Here is a 20,647-nt window from a genome sequence, read left to right as displayed (position 1 = left end):
TCTACTTCTCTAGTGTCTCTTTCTCTGCCTCTACCACCCTCTTAACTCCCCTCCCCATGCCCTTAATAAACTCTATTCTATACTATACCAACATGTGACTGGTCCTCAGGGGGAAGGGATGCCTTGGCATGGGCCCGCTGAGGCACCCCATTCTCCCATACCTCACCACATCACCATAGAACATATCCCCTCCTCTCTGTATCTTTCTACAAACACTCCAAAGGGAATATTTTAGTAGATTGTGTAACTAATTAGTGGTAACAAGTAAGTGACTATTAATTTGATTTATTGATGTTTTATGCAAAGTGAATGTTAAGTGTTGTTATTCAGGAGGGCATGGATTCATTCTCTATAGACCTCACTCAGCCAGTTGAAAGGTTGAAATGTGTTTAAATATGAGGCTTAACCTGTAGGGAGGAAGTTCTCTGGACAGATTGTACTGATAAAGCATCCTGAAAATAATGCATTTGACAAAATTTACTTGGCATTAATCTTTTGTCTTCCGTTAATTGGACATTTGAATTTTCAAATTTCCCATTTCCCTTGATAAATATCAACGAAGAGTACATTATTATATAAAATTGACTTAATTTTTTCTACCCACCACGAGGTAGTGCTGTTGGAGGAAGCAATCTGAGAATGATGACTGGGAAAATGGGTGTGTTTTAATGAATAAAGACAGTTACATGTCTATATAATTATTTTCTTTTTAGTTTATGATATGCTTTCAGGTATGATGTGACTTTATACACCAACTCTGTGTTTTCAGCGTTCATAAACTGTAACCCTTAAAGTTCACTTTACTGTCAAGAATTTTGTCCTGAGGAAGTAGATATTTTGCATAGAACAATTTAACGTATTTTAGTTTATCTCAGCATTGCTGGTAATACTGAGAATTAGGAACATTGCACAAGTATCTAGTACATAGTGTCATAAGTATATAGTAAAACCTTTTCTTTTTATGTCTCTAAATTTTGAAAAAACACAGTGAATGTATACTATTTTAATAATCTGTTTAAAACAAGTTGTTTGCAATTTGGACAGCACATACCATTGTTGTCACCTATAGTTTTACATCAAAGACAAAATAATCAAAACAGTGGAGCCTAATTATTTTAGGGTTAAAACCTGAGACTGCACTTGTAAATCTGTCGGGGGTTTTAAGTAAATTGTGTGGCAGGAGCTGTAACTGTTGTTTACTGTCTTGCCTTTTCTTGGTTGTGGCTGAGTCCAGAAGCTGGAGCAGCCGTTCTGCCACGCAGGAAGAGGGACACTGGCTGCAATAGTCAGTGCAATACAGACTGTGGTGAGTACATTTTACTTTTTTGGTGCCCAATTTTATCATGAATTTTTTAAGATTAAGTAAAAATTGTTTTAATCTTTGATTATTTATAGTCTGTATTATTTACTTTTCTGTTGCTGTAATAAAATACCATGACCAAGGGAATTTATGGAAGAGATTATTTTGGCTTGTGCCTCCAGAGGGATGAGACCATCATGGAAGGGAGCTGGGAGATCACATGTTAAGCCCCAAACATGAACAGAGAAAGTGAACTGGAATTGAGGCTAGTCTACATGCAAGTCTCAGAGCCTGCCCCTGGTAAGGTATAGCTGTAAAGTCACCACCAGGGTTCTGATATTTGAGCCTATGGGAGACATTCTCATTCAAACCACTACATTCCACTCCCAGGCTCCAAAGGCTAAGAGGCCGTTATTATAATGCAAAGTGTATTTAATCCTACTTCAGAAGCCCCCATAATCTTCCACCGTCTCAATAAGACCCTGTGAATTCTAAATGTGTATTAACTTCAGCATGCAGTGGCACAGATATACATTACTATATTCCTAAAAGGAGGACTGCGGGCACAGTCAGAAAATGCTGGACCCAGCAAGACTGGTAAGGCTGCATGTAAACACCTAATCCCCAGCAAGACTGGTAAGGCTGCATGTAAACACCTAATCCCCAGCCCAGCAGCTCCCAGCTGTGGGTCATGACCCACATATAAGGGAGGGGGGTGCCTTAGACCATATGAAAACAGATGTTTGCATTACGATTTATGACAGCAAAATTACAGTTATGAGGTAGCAATGAAAATAATTATGTAATTGGCGGTCACTACAACACAAGGAACTGTATTAAAGGGGTTCAGCATGCTCTTCCCCCTTCTGCTGCCTCAAGAAGAACCAAGAAGAAAGAAACACCTCTGCCAGGGCTGGCTCCAGACAGAAGACATATCCACTGTGATGGTTTGAATAAGAATGGGCCTCATAGGCTCATGGGTTTGAATGCTTGTCCCATAGGGAGTGGTGCTATTAGGAGGTGTGGTGTTATTGGAGCATGTGTGGCCAAATTGGACGGAAGTGCGTCACTATGAAAGTGGGCTTTGAGGTCTTAATTTATGTTCAGGCTACACCCAGTATGGACACTGTCTCCTGCTGCTGCTTACAGATCAAGATCTAGAACTCTCAGCAACTTCTCTAGCCCCATGTCTGCCTGGATGCTGCCATGCTTCCCACCATGATAATAATGAACTAAACCTCTGAAACTGTAAGTCAGCCCAATGCAATGTTTTCCTTATAAAAGTTTCCTTGGTCATGGTGACTATTTACAACAATAAAACTCTAAGATACCTACTCACCCACTTTTTTGCTCAGTGAGACTGTTCCATCAGTTTCTCTCCACCTCCCAGATATTTATTTATTTTTTTCCCTTTGATTCCAAATAACCTCTTTCTGAGCTTTCATTTACCCAATCTAAATTCTTTTCCTTGCTGATCATTTTAGCACTTGTCTTTGTTTATTGGGTACTACTCCCCAATTTTTTTCTTAATTTTGAGTCTTCTTAGGGTCACTTTTGTGTATGTTTGTCCCCACAGTAAATTGCTCTCAATATGTATGTCAGTATTATTTTTTTTTGACCTGTGCAGCTGTCCGAAGTACGTTTAGCATTTAAGATCTCTGTTAATACATCACTGCTCAATTGCCTGTCTGTCTTACTGGTTTAGATGATTTCATTGTTTCTCTGGGCTGTGACTCTTAATGTATGTGATTATTAGCACTCTTTAGTCCTTAGTGTAGGTCCTTGTTATAGAGACAAAAGCTAGAGCTACATTTTCATTAGTATAGTATTGTACTGTTGTCTCTGTGATGACTAAAACTAACTATTAGGGACAGGTTTGTTGAGTTAAAACTAAGTACTAATCAATCAAAATATTTGCTTTGCTTAATGAGGTTAGATCATATTGTTTATAATTACAAGTTTTGCTGGTAAAGTGTTACTTCAGAGTCTATCGTAGTACAGGTTTTAGAGTTAGTCTCTAGAAAATGCAAAATTTTCTTCAATGTACCTTGGCAAATTTAATTTCTAGACTTCGGTCACATATACTCTGAGAAACAAAAAATTGTTTAAAAATATCATTGCTCTTTATAATCACTAGTTAAGAAACTCCTTAATTCTCTGTAGCACCTTATTCATGTGGGAGGAAATGAATGATCAAACAATTGCAGTAATTACTATTTATTTCTTATTATTTGGTCTTATTATTTGGTATGTTTGTTTCCCTCTGGTGTTGGATTTAGAAAATTGTGGTTCTTTTATTATTAGTTTTTTATTAGTATTTATTATTGGTCTTTTTATTAGTCTTTACTAGTATTTATTAATGGTCTTTTATTAGTAGGGAGGGGCTGACCGCACAAAGATCCTTGGCTTTTGTGTTTTTTTGCCCTCTGGATCTTTTGTCTGGCCTATAGCCTTCAGCATGTGTGTTGATATTAGGCAGCCTGCAGTGTAAGCATTTGGGAGAGCTGGTTTGTCTGTCCTGTGCCCTGTTTAGAAGTGTGGTGGGGGGATATTGGAAATTCGAAAGCTGCAGGGGAAGTTTAGCTTGCGGCTGAAATGCCTAGATCAGTCTGCTGTGTCTGTGAAGAAAGTTTTGGAAAGATAGCTGTTGTTCAATTGCTGATCTTCAGCTGTGAATGTTGCTTTTCAGGCAGCACTGATTTTGGGTCCTTGAATTTTTCTCAGGCTCAGGGAACCCCAACTGTGCTGTGACATTGGCGCCACCTTGTGGCCAAGCTCAGGGCTGCATTGTTACCTCTGGTTGTTTAGGATATAGGGGGCTGGATTTTCCTCTCAATTTAGTTCAGTTCTAAGCTGGATATAAGGTGCACAAATTTGTTGCTAAAATTTCCAACCCATAGAGCCCATATAAATGACACATAATCCAAATATTTTAATTATAAGTCATATGTCTTCATTGGCAAAATACTTACTTCCCAATCACTAAGATTTGTGCTTTCTCCCATCCACGTGGTCCAGAGTGGCTTCCTCCTCTCCTCTTCCTTCTCTCTTTTTCTTCCTCTACCTGCCCCCCCCTTTTGTGCCTCCAGTCCCACCTTTCCCCTCCACTACCCAATCATAGACTCTAACCTTTGATTGACCAATTAAAATAGAGAGAAGGTTCACATGGCATCACCTAAGTACATGATGGTCTGCTTGTGTGGTCTGACTCTTTAATACAAATCCAAATAGTGTTAGTTATTTAAATGTGTGTTTTACTATATTTCTTACACAGCTGTTTTCCAAATATGCCTTTGTCTAGTCTGCTGTAGCAGCATAGACATGTTTTGTTAACAGTGTATTTTCTTGCCAGTAATACATGCATATTTGTTTGTCGGATATGCTACTATTGATATTTAGAGTCATAATGGTTCAACACTAAAGCTAACTGTCAGAATTTTGTTTTGGTTTTGAGTCAGGGTTTTCTGTATAGCCCTGACTGTCCTGGAACTCACTTTGTAGACCAGGTTACCCTCGAACTCACAGAGATCTGCCTGCCCTCAGTCTCTGAGTGCTGTGGTTTAAGTCTTGCACCTGGCTTGATTTTTTTTTAAATACATCATTTTGTTGACTTCTGGGTGTTTGGTGATACCTAGTAAATTTGCACTTTAAATATATTTAAGTGGATCTTCACTTCCTGCTCAATCCTTTATCTTAACAGGCAAGCTTCCTCTGATTTGGAACAAAATAAAAACAGGCTGGTCTTCCCTTGTACCTGACACAGGTAGGTACTAAAATTGTTTTCTTCAAAACAGTTCTATTTGATGCTTTCATTCTGATGTTCTTACTGGTATTCTAATGATTCCAAACTTCTTAATATAAAAATCCTCTAGGAATGTTAGGTTATATAAGTTACAGTAACTATAACTGAAAACTTTGCTACTATGTTTCCCATTAAACTTAACTGTGGCTACCTCAAAATGTCAGGTCATTTCAGTGCTGTGTGCACTGGGATTCCAAGCTTTCCTTCTTCATGGGGACTTTATAAACAGCTGAATTTATGAGCTGTGTAAACGTGACATTTTATATTCCGTTCCTAATCTCCTGTGAGAATGATGCTGATTGGTAACGGTAATTGAGATTTTCTAGAAGGCTGTTTCAATAATGCACTCTTAAAAATTAAAATTGAAATAGAACTGTTGTAACTATGTGGTAAACTTAGGGAGATTGTTTTAACATCTATGTAGATTGTCTCATTTCTGTGTGTGGCTCACACTTGTCATCCAAATCCAACAGGAAGCTGTTTTGTGATAGTTGTTACTTAAACTAGATTCTAGTTCAGTTATTTTGACAAAGGTTTTGGTCTCTTTTTTTTTTGTGGGCAAAAAGTAAGGTTCAAGATTATATGATAGTAATCTTTATAACTGTGGAAAGGGAGGCATAAAGAGGGAGATGCTAATGGGGTTTTAGAAAGTTGCAGGGTCTTTCTATGTGAATGTTTGTTGCTCTTATGTTATTTGTTTGTATATCTAAATAGGCTTTTAGTCAGTAGTTTGGAATATTTCATAATAATGCCATCTGTTATTTGTCTCTTGGTTTTTTTAAACCAAAGGTCACTTGATCTTGAAAGCTTTAGAATACTATTATGAGTTAGGTCAATGAATGGGAGTAAATTTTTAAATTTATATGTTGTAAGAAACCATGTGATAGGCATTTCATTTAAATCTTCTGTACCCCTTAAATATTTAACATTTTTTAGGTTGTTTACCTTCTGTTTCATAGTACTTTGAACAGTAGAATTGTGATTGTTGTTTGCCTTACATGTTCAAGGCCCTGAGTTTGATACCTTGTTCTACAAAAGAAAGATTGTGATTAGTGAAATTTACATAGAGGATGGCAAGAGTTTGATTTAGTGTAACCTGGATCTGAGTCCTTGCTCTGCCACTTTCTGCGACAGGAGCATGCATGGGTGTTTGCCTTTCTTGCCTATTTCCTCTCTGCAAGAGGAACGACAGGAATCAGTGATGCCCAGCATACATCTGCTTAAAAGCAGCAAGGAGAAAGGTTCAGTGCCTTGCACCTAGTGGGACTAGACAATCCCCTCACAGTTAGTACGTGAAGTGGCTCAGTTGTTCCGGAGTAAGTTTTTTATTTTGTTTTGTTTTGTTGTTTAAAGCTGATACGCAAGCATATTCTTTGAAATCAGAACTTGGTATAAGCTTAGAAAGTTCTTAGAGTTTAGATTCTTAGATTTAGGACCTGTACTATTATATTTTGGAACACCATGAGGGGTATTTGTAATAAAATTATTATAAAGTAATATTATCCTAATAGTTGGATTATAATAATCCTTATAAACAATCTCTGGTTTTTCTAAGTCAGTAATTGTCCTTACGAGATAATATTAACTTTCAGCTCCATAAATGCAATAAACGTGCTGCAGAACTAGTAACATCTAATGGTGAAAGAAAAATTACCTTTGTATGTAGATTTTTGTTTTTTTCTGTGGACTTTTTGAAATATGTCTAATTAGAAGAGTAGTATGATAGCCTAAAAAGTTGGAAATCAAGCAGACTGGAGTTAAATTGTAATTTGGGCTTTCATCACCTGTGGGACTTAAATTACTAGTCTATAAAAGGTGGGGGTGGTAGTAATGTTTTCCATAGTGCTGTGAGAATTAATCTATCCCCCTGTAAACCTCTTTTTTTTAATACTTATAAGGAACACTGGGAGGCAGTAGCCATTGTTATTGTTGTTTCATTAAATAAAGTTTGTAGAGTTGTGCAGAATGGAGCTTATTAAAGCTAAGTATGTGAAACTACACATACCAAAATTGCTACAAATAATCAAATTTATCTTGTAAAATTAAATTTTAAAAGAAAACAATTAGAAAATAGAATAAGAAAGAATACCATGGTGTTGTTAGAAGTGATTTAAAATTCTATCAGATAACTAGAGAAACTGAAATTCATCTATTAAGGTGGTATACAGTCCATAGTATATTCTATATTATGTTATGATACCATTCTTCTTGAATGTGATTTCTAAAATTAACTAATCTGTTTTAAATGATAAGTATTAGTTTGGGTTTGAATGTTCTTTTTTCCTTTTAGGCAAATTGAACTGGCCCAGACAGCAGAGCTCTGTAAGACATGTTGATATTGATGGCTTCTTTGTCTCAGGGGCTATAAGAAATATAACAGATCTCAAAGGTCTGTATTCTTGTTTGTTTTAAGAAAGTTGATACATATCAATGTGTGTGTGTGTGTGTGTGTGTGTGTGTGTGTGTGTGTGTGTGTCTGAATTGATAACAATGTATTCTTTGGAATGTATTTTGATTTTTCTTAGTTAAATCTATTCCTTTGTTCAAATTGGCTGGAGCCTATATTCACAAGTGTAGGAAAATTAGAAAACTACTGCTTGGTGTAAGCTGAAATATACAGAGAAGAGTATCTTAAATTGAGGACTGTATTATCTCAAATAGATGAGGATATTTTCTGGATATTTTTCATATCTTTTTATTGTTTGTTAAGGGGAAATTTCTATTATCCTGTGTCTTCAGACTTTCTGTTCTTCTGTTGAAGTAACTCTCCTCCATGAATGTAGGTAAACATACTAACCTTTGGGTTTTGATAATTTTATATTCTAGAGGTCAGTCATCTGGGCAGTCTTGCTTTTTTTTTTTAAATGAAATTTTAGGTTTATGTGTGTACTACTTACTAGTATTGAAACATTTATTTAGGATTTTTCCTTAGTTCTTTCTTGACAAGATAGCTACACTAGTGTTTTCTTTTTAAAGTCAGTTTTTCTCTTATGTGAAAATCCTAGAAAATTCTAGATTCCCAACAAGGCTTTATTTTTGTCCTAGGTAGTTGTGACTTAGCTCTGAAAAGTATTATTTTGAATTTGAAAGAATTAGTTTTAACCTTGGGACAACTTACCTTCTAGTAAATTGTTCTTTTTTCTAGTTTATATGAAGAGGCAAGAAGACTTTCTGTGTTATGTGTTTCTTTGTTCTGAGTCTCCTGCCCTCTAAGCCTGTGGTGTTTTACTTACACATCAATTTTACAACATTATTGTTGTCTTATCATTTTATACATGAAAGGAAATGATACATTAAAGTAATGTTCTTAACCAAAGCAAAATCTGGGGGTCTGAAATTCACATTTGGTTATATGTTAAACATCAGATTTTCATTGCTGTGCATGAATCTCCAGTTTGTTTCTATTGCTATCAAATTAAAAAAAATAAAATGGGAGGATAAACGTATTTATATCTGAATTGTAAAAGTCTGTTTATAGTTTTTGTTTTGTTGTCTACTCCTACAATTTGAGCCTGGGATCTGAGTTGTCTGCTTTTCATTGTAAGAAATGAAAAGCCATGGAAAACTGACTCTGCTGATTTTAGATTGAGTCGGTTTATCAGAAACATTGCTGGAGCCATGCGTGGTGCATGCTTTTAATCCTATCAGGTGAACATCAGTGAGTTCCTGGCCAGCGTTGTCTACATAGAGAATTTCAGAAGACCCTGTCTTAAAAAAAATTAGGTGATGTTATATGGTGATGCTTTTTAAGATTCAATGCATAAGTGATTAAAGAACAAATATTATATAATTAAAATTGCATGAAAAAATTCTATTACATGACCTTAACATCCTTTTGTACTTAGAGAAACAATTCAATTTTTTTTTCTCACAGGAAAAACAGTGGCTCTGTCAGCAACCATGGCACAGGAAGGTCACCTTTTCATCCTGGTGCTAACATCCAGCTGGAGTGGCAGTATTACCAAAATAAAATCCTGAAAGGAGAAGCAGGTACACATGAGTGTTTAAAAGCCATAGTAACCTCTGGATGTTGCTGGTGGTGTTGGTATCTTAGAAGTACAAGTAGAATTAGAATAATTAAGAATTTGAATTTGAAGGTTTTAAGGATGCTAGTGACTGTAGAGAGAATATCTTGTGTATTGTACTAAAAGAAAACTATGGCCTATAGGAAAGTGTAGAATACAAGATGAGACATTCAGAAGGCAGAAAGAATTCTGGGATAGAGCCAGGGATGAGATATTTGCCTGGGAAAATGTGACGAGACTGACACATGGTACCTGAGCCCAGGTAAGTAGTCATGTGTCAGAAAGTAGATTTGAGTAAGTGGGTTATAATGCACTATGGCCTAGTCAGAGAAGACTAGCTATAAGGCCAACATATTTGTAAGTATACATATTTTGAGTCTGAGTTTTATTTCTGGGAGCATGGGGCTGGGAAGAAGACCTATGTGCAAACTTCTACAAGTGACAACTTGAATCACAACAAAATCTAAATCTGAGCAGATGACCAGTGCATAGTTATGTTTTCTGGAATTGGATGATGGTGTTTTCCTGAAACCCAATCTACTGTGTATAAATTTAGATTGGGATTGTAAAGCATGGTGTGAATTGTTTTCGTATTAACTAAATAAGTTATTAGCCATTTGGCTTATGTCACAGTGAAGACACTGAAGTTTGTGTTCTTCAGTATTTTTAAGAATTTAAAGGTAGACACGGTGGTACCTAATCCCAGCCTTTGGGAGATAGCACCAGGAGAACAGCATTTTCAAGGGAAGGCTACAGACTAGGGAAACCCTGATTTAAGAAAGGACACAACCTCTTTTGGAACCAGAATCTAAATGCCTCATTTGAGTGAACTTGTTTTTTAGAAGAAATATTTTCATAGCTGTCTTAGAAAACTAGTCTCTTTACATTCATAAGACCTTTATGTGTTTTTATTACCTTGCATTATAATTTGAAAGAAATTGGGAATCCTTTCTCATTGGTTTCCTTGTGGAATAAATTGTTAAAACCACAAATCTTTAAAAAAAAATCATTCTTTTAGAGAAGCATTTACCAGAAGACAGATATATAGCACAGTAGAAAGGATCTAGAGTTGGGTTTTATCCAAGTTACTTTGGTTCCCTGTTTTGTCAGATATAAAACACTGGGATTATTTTATAAAAGACCCAGATGAGGCAAAACAGAGTCTGGGTATCTGGATTTCTTTTCTGGAATTAGTCTTTCTTGATTGTAATCATCTCCTTACACAGTGTATTGGGAAGCATAATTGTAGGCACACATTTATACTTTATTATATATATAAAATGAGTTTTTCAAGTTTTCTAAGGCTTTTATTAGCTGTTATCTGTTTTCAGAATATTTTGAGATTTAGTGATTTTTGTCAGTAGATCATGGGGTAACTTTCTGAACTTGTTTAGGCCTTGCTTCATTGTTTATGGTTAGTTTCTTAAGCATACCTTTGTACAAGGTGGCAATGGGGTCTCCCTTTCTGGTCTTCTCTAGCTACCAATACTGCTTCCCCTGCTCCTCCTTCAGAGGAACCATGTGGACTGTTTCCTGTGGCTGCCACTTCTGCTATCCACTGGTCTTGTACAAGCATGTTTAAGTTTAGCGGTGGTAGGGGAGTTGTAGGTGGAGCTGAGTGTCGTTTATCACTCCTATCCTACCATAGCCAAGAGCATCCTTTCAGAGGTGCAGGCAAGGGAGAAGGTGAGGGATAAAACCTATGTCTCTCTGGTCTCCAGCCCTCACACCTCGCTTGAGGTTTCTCTTTGTCCTGGAGGGATGGATAGCTAGTTCCTTCAAGCTGGGAATAACACAGTGTCTTGTGGGCAGAGGTGCTAGTCTGCTCATGGAAGGACCTGATCCTCATGTTTCTTGTGCCCCAACCCATCTCTGTGTTTCATCCTGGGGCACTGGAGAATTGTGGGAACCTTAGCTTCCTAGGCTTGGTGTCCATCTAGATGGGATATGCAGATCTCTGGCAGTAGGCACTTTCTCCACTCTCTATATTCCCTCAAAGCATGATGACAATATGGTACATGTTGGGTAGGGGAAAGGCAACCCACCCCCACCCCTGCCTCCTTCTGTCTTGTATTTTGCTATGTTTTTTTATTTATTTATTTAATTTAATTTTATTTTTTTAAAAGATTTATTTATTTATTATATGTAAGTACACTGTAGCTATCCTCAGATGCTCCAGAAGAGGGTGTCAGATCTCATTACAGATGGTTGTGAGCCATTATGTGGTTCCTGGGATTTGAACTCAGGACATTCAGAAGAACAGTCAGTGCTCTTAACCTTTGAGCCATCTCTCCAGTCCAGTATGTTGCTATGTTGGCCAGATTTTTGCCCATCTGGATCATAATTTCCTCCACCCCAGATCTACCAGATGTCAGATCTGGACTTTTTTTTTCCTTTATTTAAATGAGGTTTAAGTTGGCCATTTTCCTTAACTTTTCTTTTCCTAAGAGGATTGCCAGCTAGTTGCCTGGTTGTTGTGTATATCACTCTTGGTCTCTAGTATTAGGGCAATGGTGAAGTTGGTATTCTGTTCTCCATGTCACCTTGATTCCTAGTTGACAAGTTGTCCTTTTTATTAAAACCAAAATTTGTTTTTAGTACAGTACTCATGATACAACAGTGAATAAGATGGACCAATTTTTTTTTTTAGAAAAGTGGACCGATTTTTAATATTTAATGATTATTTATTAACAATTAGAAAATACAACCATTAACCTTTATTTTGTTCCTTCTTTTTTAATAATAAAAACCATAATGAGTTCAAGCAGTTTACTGGCTGTTTTCTTGTTTTTTTTAAATTCCTTATTAAATTATGGGGGTGTTGACCAGGTATCCCTGTCTTACTCAACAGAATAAATTGTATTAATAAGTGTTAAAGTAAGATGGGCCAGCTTTAATTTTTAAAGTCATTACTTTCTTATTACAATAAAAAGTGGTAAAAAAATAGATCTTTTCATCTCTCTCTCTCACTATGTCTCTCTGTCTCTGTCTCTGTCTCTCTCTCCCTTTTGGATGATTGTGTGCTTTTTAAAAATATTTTTAATATCTGAAGAAAAATAAAATATTCGGCTAGGTTTGTTTTGTTTCATTTCACTTTTTCTTTTGATTTTGCCTTAATAAACATAAGGAGGCTGACCTCTCTCTCCAGCCTTCCTTGTTTTCGAGGGGAAGGCTTCTTATGCTCTTCTATATCTCTGTCTGTCTCTGTTTATATGTCTATCTGTCTGTCTATCATCTATGTTTTAGCATTTTTATTATATAGCCTTGGATCTCTTAGTTAATTTTATTTAATCCTCCTGTGAGGGTTGTGCTATAGATCACCAACAAGCACACACAATTTTAAATTTTAATTATTATAATAAAAGGAGATTGACAAGTATCTTTTGTTGGTGGTGGTGGTGAAGATGATGGTGGCAGATGTTGCTGCAGTGGCAGCTCTTTTTTTCTTTTTTCTTTCTATGAAAAGATAAAAAGAAAATATTCAGCTATTTCTATAGTTCCTCCAGCTTTCCTGTCTTGTTTGTTTATATTTAATCCTCCAGTGATGGTAGTCCTGTGTGCATGTGCGAACACACACACACACACACACACACACACACACACACACATTCACTATACAACACAACACCCAGGGATGGGGGACAGTCATGGAGAAGGAAGAACTCATTAGGAAGCATTGGCTTAGACATGTGAGAAAGGTGATAGTGAACTAGAGATTTTTAATGTCAAACTATTATGTTCCTTAAAACTTACAATAACTGTTTTAACAAAGAAATATTGAGTTTTTTCTTCATCTGTTTCTTTTCACTCCAGAGATCATGCTGACCCAGAAAGTGGAGATCTGATTGCTGAGATTAAAGGCTTGAGCCACCATGATTATCTGTAATAAAGTGAGGTGTTAGAGCCTGTGGCCTAGTGACGTGAACATCGGGCCTGGGTGAGTATGGACTCAGAGATGACCAACTCTGTGTGTGTGCTACACTCAGTTCTCTCCTTTCAGCCAGGGATGAGTCTTAGGCTCACAGATTTGTGAATGTGAGCTTGCTTTGTTGCATCCAACATAACATGTTTTCTGGTTTGCTTTTTTCCTGCATGCTGGTTTCCTTGGTGTGGTTTCGCTTTCTATCTGTGCTGGATTCCTAACCTGCACTGGGGAATCAGAAGCAAGGTCAGAGTCAAAGTCTTTTTGATAAAGAACCAGGAATACATACCAGCACATCTGGGCTGACTGTCCTTCTTCCCAAGGGATAGATCAATCTCAGAGAAGATGGTCCTTCCTCTTGATCTACAGGTCGTACCCTAAATATGGTACAGCCCATTTTCCTTCTTGCACTGTACACTTCTCAACACCTATACCTGCCACACACACCTAACTACATCTCCCTGTATGTGTGAGGGGGGTTGCCATGTCTGTTGGTCTGCAAACTATTTGAGAAAGCTTGGTGGCCACAGAGGCTATGAGAAGGGTGTCAGTTGGCCTGGGAATGGAAGAGCAGCCAGTGCTCTTAAATTCTGACCTATGTCTTTCCAATGGACAGTTTTCAGCATGAAATCAGTCATAATTTTAGTGTGAATGTTTTACAACTCATTGTCCTTTAATATATGTAAGACTAACTAGTATTGATGATGGTTCACTTTTCTTAACCTTGATAGTCAAACTAGGACAGACTTGCACACTACCTAGCTATTGGGGAGATAATTGATGTGCAGAAAAGGAACTTGTCTAGTCAGTAAAGTGTTGCTGTGTTTTTTGGGGGGAGGTTAATAATAGAAATTGTATTTTGTCTATATATTTTATTACAAGTTCTTGTTTTGATTCTCATTTTATTTCAAGGGTACTCTCTAGATCAGTAGAGCCTCCTTACAAGTCACCACATGTAAATTGGATTTACATCCCTATCATCTAGAGGATAGCAAGCACAGAGAACAGCAAAGACAAAAAAGAAAGGACAAAGAACTCAGAGGGTGACACACTAATCACTTTGGGTCATTTTTTTCCTGTTTTACCTTGACTCTGACTTCTAACAAAAAGAGAACATCAAGAAGAAGAAAATGAAGGAAACAATCATCTTTGGAGCCCTGGTGTTGTCGTCGAGTCAAATTTTTAAAAGACAGAGAGGAGTTGTGAAAATCAGCTCGCTTAGTGGAAGTCTGCAGTGTTATATAATCAGTACCATTGTGCTTTATCTTACAGAAAGTTAAACATGGCCTGTGGTCACACAGTTACTGAAGAATTGAAGTGTAGCCTACAATTCTTATTCTCTCTCTCTCTCTCTCTCTCTCTCTCTCTCTCTCTCTCTCTCTCTCTCTCTTGAATAAAATTTGAAATTAAACTACATGTACAATGAAAAAAGTATGGTGCTGTGTGTCTTTAATCACATGACACAGTAGATGGAGACAGGCAGAGCTCTATGACCTGGAGGCAGGCCTGATATAGGTACTGGTCTCAAGGGCTAAGCACCCTCAACTAATGAAATGAAGAGAAAAATAAATAGATATAATTAACCTTGAATTAAGGAAACAAGTAAAGAAACAAAGTAAGGCAATACTGGGTGGCCTGGCTTGGAGAGAGAGAGGGAGAGGAAGGGGGCAGAGGGAGCTAGAGAGAAGTGATGATGATAATCAGAGTGGTTAGAGGGACTGACCTTGTCTTCTCTGCCTTCAAAGGCTCATGCCATCATCTGCAAGCCAGCCTTCTTCCTTTGGTCCTCCCAAGGGTCAGCCAGGCATCAGATGCAGTCAGAGAGAAAATTGGGAACCTCGTGGAGATTCTCAATTGAGGTCTCTCTGGCCCCTTGGAATAAAGCAAACAGGTAGACAGTCTAGTGGTGTGAAAGGAACTGCTGGGATGTCATTGGTGATGGGAGTACATACATTCTTTCTGCCCTTGTAGACCCTTTGTTCCTGGCTTGGAGAGATCAATGTGCAGGGGAGCAGTAATAAGAGGAGGAGAGATCCTGAAATGATTCCAAGAGTCTAGAAGTGTCAGATAAACAAATAGCTTAGAGCTTGTGAGACAGTGTGCTACTCTAGTGGGGAGGGCTCTGGTTCTCTGCTCACCTGCACACCACCCAGTGTCATTTTGGTTTCTCATGACAGGGGATCAAACAATCAAGCATCTGGAATTTAAGGAGGGAGGGAGGGAGAGAGGGAGGGAGGGAGAGAGGAAGAGAGACAGAGGAGAGAGAGAGAGAGAGAGAGAGAGAGAGAGAGAGAGAGAGAGAGAGAGAGAGAGAGAGAGAGAGAGAGAGAGAGAGAGAGCCTGGAGTCAGTCCCAGCAGAGGTGTTTTTTTTCTTCTTGGTTTTTTTTTTTTTTTTTTTTTTTTTTGAGGTAGTGGAGGGGGGAAGAGCATCAAAAATTTAGAGGTGCTGTATAATAAAAGGTTTATTTATCTAAGTCTAAGTTACTATGCTAATGTAGATCTGCCCTTTGTGTTCCTCTGAAGCCAGAGACTGCAGTCTCAGGCACTTAGCACTTCACCCAAAAACAGCAGGAGATTAAAGGATTAGTAGCTAGAGCCTTTTCCCCATTGTCCAGATGCCTTTTGCTTGTCAGTCTAGGGTGAAGTGAGGAGCAGTAAACTTCTATTGAGCCAGGAGAAGAGAATAACACTTGCAGAAAGAAAAACTTTTACATAAGTGAATATGCATAATCTCACAGAAATTCATACATACAGCTCCATACATATTTTCATGAAGTAATCTGGGCCCAGCTTGCATGCATTCTCACAATTCATACTTATACACATACATGCATACATTCTCACAATTACATACTTACACACACATCCATACTTACATATGCATATGGAGCAAAAGACCAGCACCAGTGCAGAAAGAACTCACTCATTCTGGATGAAAAATGGACTCCAGTATTTATTACATCGAGAAAGAAAAAGTTTCCACCTTTTCAATGCTAAATGAATCAAATCCATATTTGTAAGAAAAAGGCTTTGTTTCTCTGAATGGGACCTGTCCTGTCCCACGGTAAGAAGACTGCCTGTTCCTTCTGCTTTCCGCAACATCTTTTTTCCTCTTTCCCTCTGCATCCTACACATTGTTCTCTTAGTTATTTACGTTACCTATAGTTTCTAAGTTATTCCACTCTGGATTCACCTAATCTTGTTCTCTTCTGACTAAAAACTTCTCCTTAGTTCAGTTCTTCTCTCAGCTCTGTTCCTCTCCTAAACTCTTCTGCCCTGACTTCTCTTGTCCTCAGCCCTTAAACATCTTTCAGAATACATGAACACATGTTATAAAGTTCATCACAAGTTCACTCAAAATACCATAATAAATTGAAATAGAAGTTTACAACAGAGAATATTTACATGCATATCCATTAGGAGTAATTATCTAGCTAGACATCTATTATTTGTCTTCTCTACATTATAAGTGAAGTTTTGTATAGATAAACCCAGTCAATATTTTATCTTCTAACACCTATTATATATCCAACTTCCCTTTTCATGACCTTTGGTTAACTGTTTTTTGTTTTGTTTTGTTTTGTTTGTTTTTTCGAGACCGGGTTTCTCTGTGTAGACCTGGCTGTCCTGGACTCACTTTGTAGACCAGGCTGGCCTCGAACTCAGAAATCTGCCTGCCTCTGCCTCCCAAGTGCTGGGATTTCAGGCATGTGTACACCACAACCAGCAGGCAGGTTAACTGTTTTACAACCTCTTGGAATGTGCTGAGTAGGAGAAAGTCTGATTGCCATCTAAGAGCAATTAACTGGTGACTCTTGGGAGACTGGCAGAGTTCTCATTTTAGTTGTAACTATCAGAAAAGGACCTAATAGAAGTTCCACTATTAAAGAGCTTAATAATCACAGATATAATTTTAGGAACTCTTATAGGATCATCATTAAAACTAAAGTCATCTATTTGTCTATATAGCATCATTATAAGACTTCGTGGATCTGCAGAGATCTGCTCCAAAGGGGTGTGCTGTTACTTATTGATTATTATAAATGCATAATGATAACAGGAAAAACATATAAATAGCAGGAATCTTTCCTAAAATTAGTCCCCCACTCCTGACAGAGTGAAATAATAGCCAGACACATGTCAGGACATTTTCTTCAGTTTCTCATATGAAATCTGAGGATTTACAGGACTTGAAAGACAGATCAGAATAAATAGAGTAGTGGGAGGTGGGCTTACCAGGCAAAGGTACATGGATTCAAGAATATGAATATTTTTGAAGACATACTTTAAAATGCAAACCTACACAATTGTGAGATATTTCATTTTAAACATCAGAGGCAGAAGACCCATGGATCCCAATGCTGGCAAGTATGATCACAAGGTGTTTTATAGTCACAGGATTTATTTCTTTGTATATGGGAGCCACTGCGTTTATGATTTACCACACATTGGCACACGTCTAATATCAAATGTATAGTTAATTATGTTGTGTTTTATGTTGTACTCATTTGCATAACAAGCAGTTCCTTTTATTTCAGCTGTAGCTAGTCTTTTACCATGATCCCATTTTATTATTATAATTATTGTTTATTTTATAAGAATTTTCATTTGTTTATAAGGCTTATTAATTTCTGGTTTGTTATATTCATAGTGTAGTTTATTTTCACTTACATCTTTAATGGTCAGTAGAGAAGGATTCAGTTTGGACTGAGGTTGTGTATGAGGCCCAGGACATGAACAAAGCTGTCCTGATAAGATCTCCTTATCTGGCCACTCTATAGCACTGCAGACATGGGCTAGCACATCTTTTCTCTCAAAGAAAATGTACTGTTTTGTAAAATGGAGTTACATTCAATCTTTCTTTTCCCTTAGAGATATGAGGTAGTCGTTCTTCCTTAGAACTAACATTGTTTTTATGTTTTCTAAGAACTATGCAAATTCTCACTTTGTGATCTTTAATGATTTCCTTAAGACAGCATGCTCTGGGTCCACTGTGTCCATGGTCTACTTCCTTCGCTGTCTTGGCAGCAGGCTGCTCTGGGTATAGGAACTTCCGTCATACTTTTTCTTTAGTTTTGTTCTTTAGATATTTTTGAAGATGAGAATGTGGAATGTTTCATGTATGGAATGCTTGTTTGCAAAATGACTCTGTCTTTACATATTTCAGCATACAGATGAAGAAAAAGGAACAACTACTTAATATTTGCCAATTAAAATAATACATATCTACATGTATACTCTGCTACTCACACCATTATTAGCTATAGATAAAAAATAAAAAGATTTTACTTTTGTCTAGAGTAGAAGATTGTGAACCAACATTCTTAACTTAGTATTGGTTACAGTGCTGATTACAACCAGCATATATTTGTTAAATTTAAAAAAAGAGAGAATTATGTGACTTTTAATATCACAAAGGATGGAGCTGGAGAGATGGCTCAGTGGTTAAGAGCACTGATTGCTCTTCTAGAGGTCTTGAGTTCAATTCCGAGCAAGCACATGGTGGCTTACCTGTAAAGGTGCCATCCATTATGACACTTTCTTCTGGTGTGTCTGATGACAGTTGCAGTGTACTCATATGAATAAAAATAATAATAAAAAATCCATCAGAAAGGATGCCTCATGCAAAAGAAATTACCTTACCCTACCTAAAAATTTTTAGCCCAAACACTACATTTAAGCCCTTTTTTGTTTTGTTTGTCAGTAAATAGCTAGTAGGCAAACCTAAGTTATTGAGAACCTTAATTATCAAACATGATCAAATGGAAAAAATGCTTAATTTTACTTCACATTATATAGGGCAGTTTATAATTATATGGCATAATGCTAAATGATATTAACAAATCATAAACTATAAAAATGATTCTGCTTCTTCTAAAAGAAACAGCAGTAATCTTGGGAAATGGTTGAGGAAAACGGCCACTGAAAATGACCACATAGAAAGCTGTAAGTTAGCCGGGCGGTGGTGGCGTATGCCTGTAATCCCAGCACTCTGGGAGGCAGAGGCAGGGGAATTTCTGAGTTCAAGGCCAGCCTGGTCTACAAGAGTGAGTTCCAGGACAGCCGGGACTATACAGACAAACCCTGTCTCAGGGAAAAAAAAAAGAAAGCTGTAAGTTAGATGACCATGGAGACAGAATTGGAAAGAAAATAACCTAATAAAAAGCTCAGGGTAGGAACAAATCACTTTTAAAAGGTGAAAAGGGGAAGAGAAACACACAAGACCATCTTTTTTAAGGGACACCAACTGGCAGACACAACAAAGTCTAAATTGTACTTTAGATTACACCTCATGACAGTGTCTTGCATCTATGTAGACTATCTGCACCAAGTTAGATTATAACATGATCTAATGTCCACATGAGATAGTGACCTTTACTGGTTTTCCGCAGTACAATAAGTTAAATGCTATTGTATGAATACTAATGTCATTAAATGAATCTGTGTTCTCCAGAAAGAGACACATGTTAAGGACAGGCATGTCAGTGCTTTGAAAGAGGGCTAGAGTCCTTCCCTACATCAGTGTCTCAATGCAGCTCACAACCTGCTATTTACCAGCATGGAAACAGGACAATGGTCAGCAAGATTTAGCAAATGATAAAGGACATTTTCAGCTTGTAACATGAAATTTAGGTGCCCAGAGGCCTCAGAAGGCACAACCTCATGGATAAGTAAGGAGCACGTGGTCTTGTGAAAAAGCTCATGAATTCAAGAAGATAAGAATTTGTAAATACGAGGCTGGAGCACTTAAGAGCACTGACTGCACTTCCAGAGGTCCTGAGTTCAATTCCCAGCAACCATATGGTGGCTCAGAACCATCTGTAATGTGACCGATGCCCTCTTCTGGTGTGTCTGAAGACAGCTACAGTGGACTGTAATAATAATTACTGTAAAAATAAATAAGTACTGTAAAAAATAAAATAAATAAAAAATATTAAAAATAAAAAATTTGTAAATACAACTTATACTTAAAAATGCAAGCTTATACAGATTTCTGAAATATTTAAATAAGAGCACCAAAGACAGAAAAGCCAGAAGAGCCACTCAGCTAGTGATGCAAGACTTTCCTTTAAAGTCATACACTATTCTTAAAGTCACATGATTCTATCTTTTAATCATGGGAACCATAGCTCTTTGCTGTATGAGGCTTAGGTACATGTCTAAGATCCAATTTTCATGTCATTGTATTTGGCTTCTGATGTTATTTACATAGAAAGCATATTAGTTCCTTTCACTCAACTGTAAATCCTATAGAGTTCTTTATCATTACTTTTTTATACTTTTATTATGTAAGAAGTCTACTCATCTTTCTTGAAGGCACACTTGTTATACTTGTTATGCACTACTTTCTTCACTTAAGCTTGAGGAGGTCATTGGCTGGGGTGGGCCGTGCGGATCATGGGCAAGCCTGGGGTGCTGTGGGCTGGAGTCTCTGTGTGGCACAGCAGACAAGGATGCACAGGGATCTCTTCCAACACATGACATACATTGCCTAAAAGCAGAGGAAATTACCCTTAACTCATTACTATCTTAATTATATATATATAAATGAAAGAAAATGATTTCTTAAAAGTATCCTGTAGGATTTTTACCACAT

At 37.3% G+C, this 20,647-nt stretch overlaps 1 long non-coding RNA gene and 1 pseudogene across 1 annotated transcript; both read left to right on the top strand.

Moving 5' to 3' along the window:
• LOC127666993 (ubiquitin-conjugating enzyme E2 G1-like) overlaps positions 1-7,492 on the top strand; it is an 85,499-nt pseudogene extending 78,007 nt beyond the window's left edge.
• A 5,581-nt stretch (positions 7,493-13,073) lies between these two features.
• Positions 13,074-14,085, top strand: LOC127666995 (uncharacterized). The gene is made up of 2 exons (XR_007973761.1): positions 13,074-13,418; positions 13,962-14,085. It is a non-coding gene; the product is annotated as an uncharacterized LOC127666995 (long non-coding RNA).
• The last annotated feature ends 6,562 nt before the right edge of the window (positions 14,086-20,647 follow it).

The sequence above is a fragment of the Apodemus sylvaticus genome, chromosome 16, assembly GCF_947179515.1.
Source record: "Apodemus sylvaticus chromosome 16, mApoSyl1.1, whole genome shotgun sequence".
Lineage (NCBI taxonomy): Eukaryota > Metazoa > Chordata > Mammalia > Rodentia > Muridae > Apodemus > Apodemus sylvaticus.
This window is presented reverse-complemented; position numbering and strand designations above follow the sequence as displayed.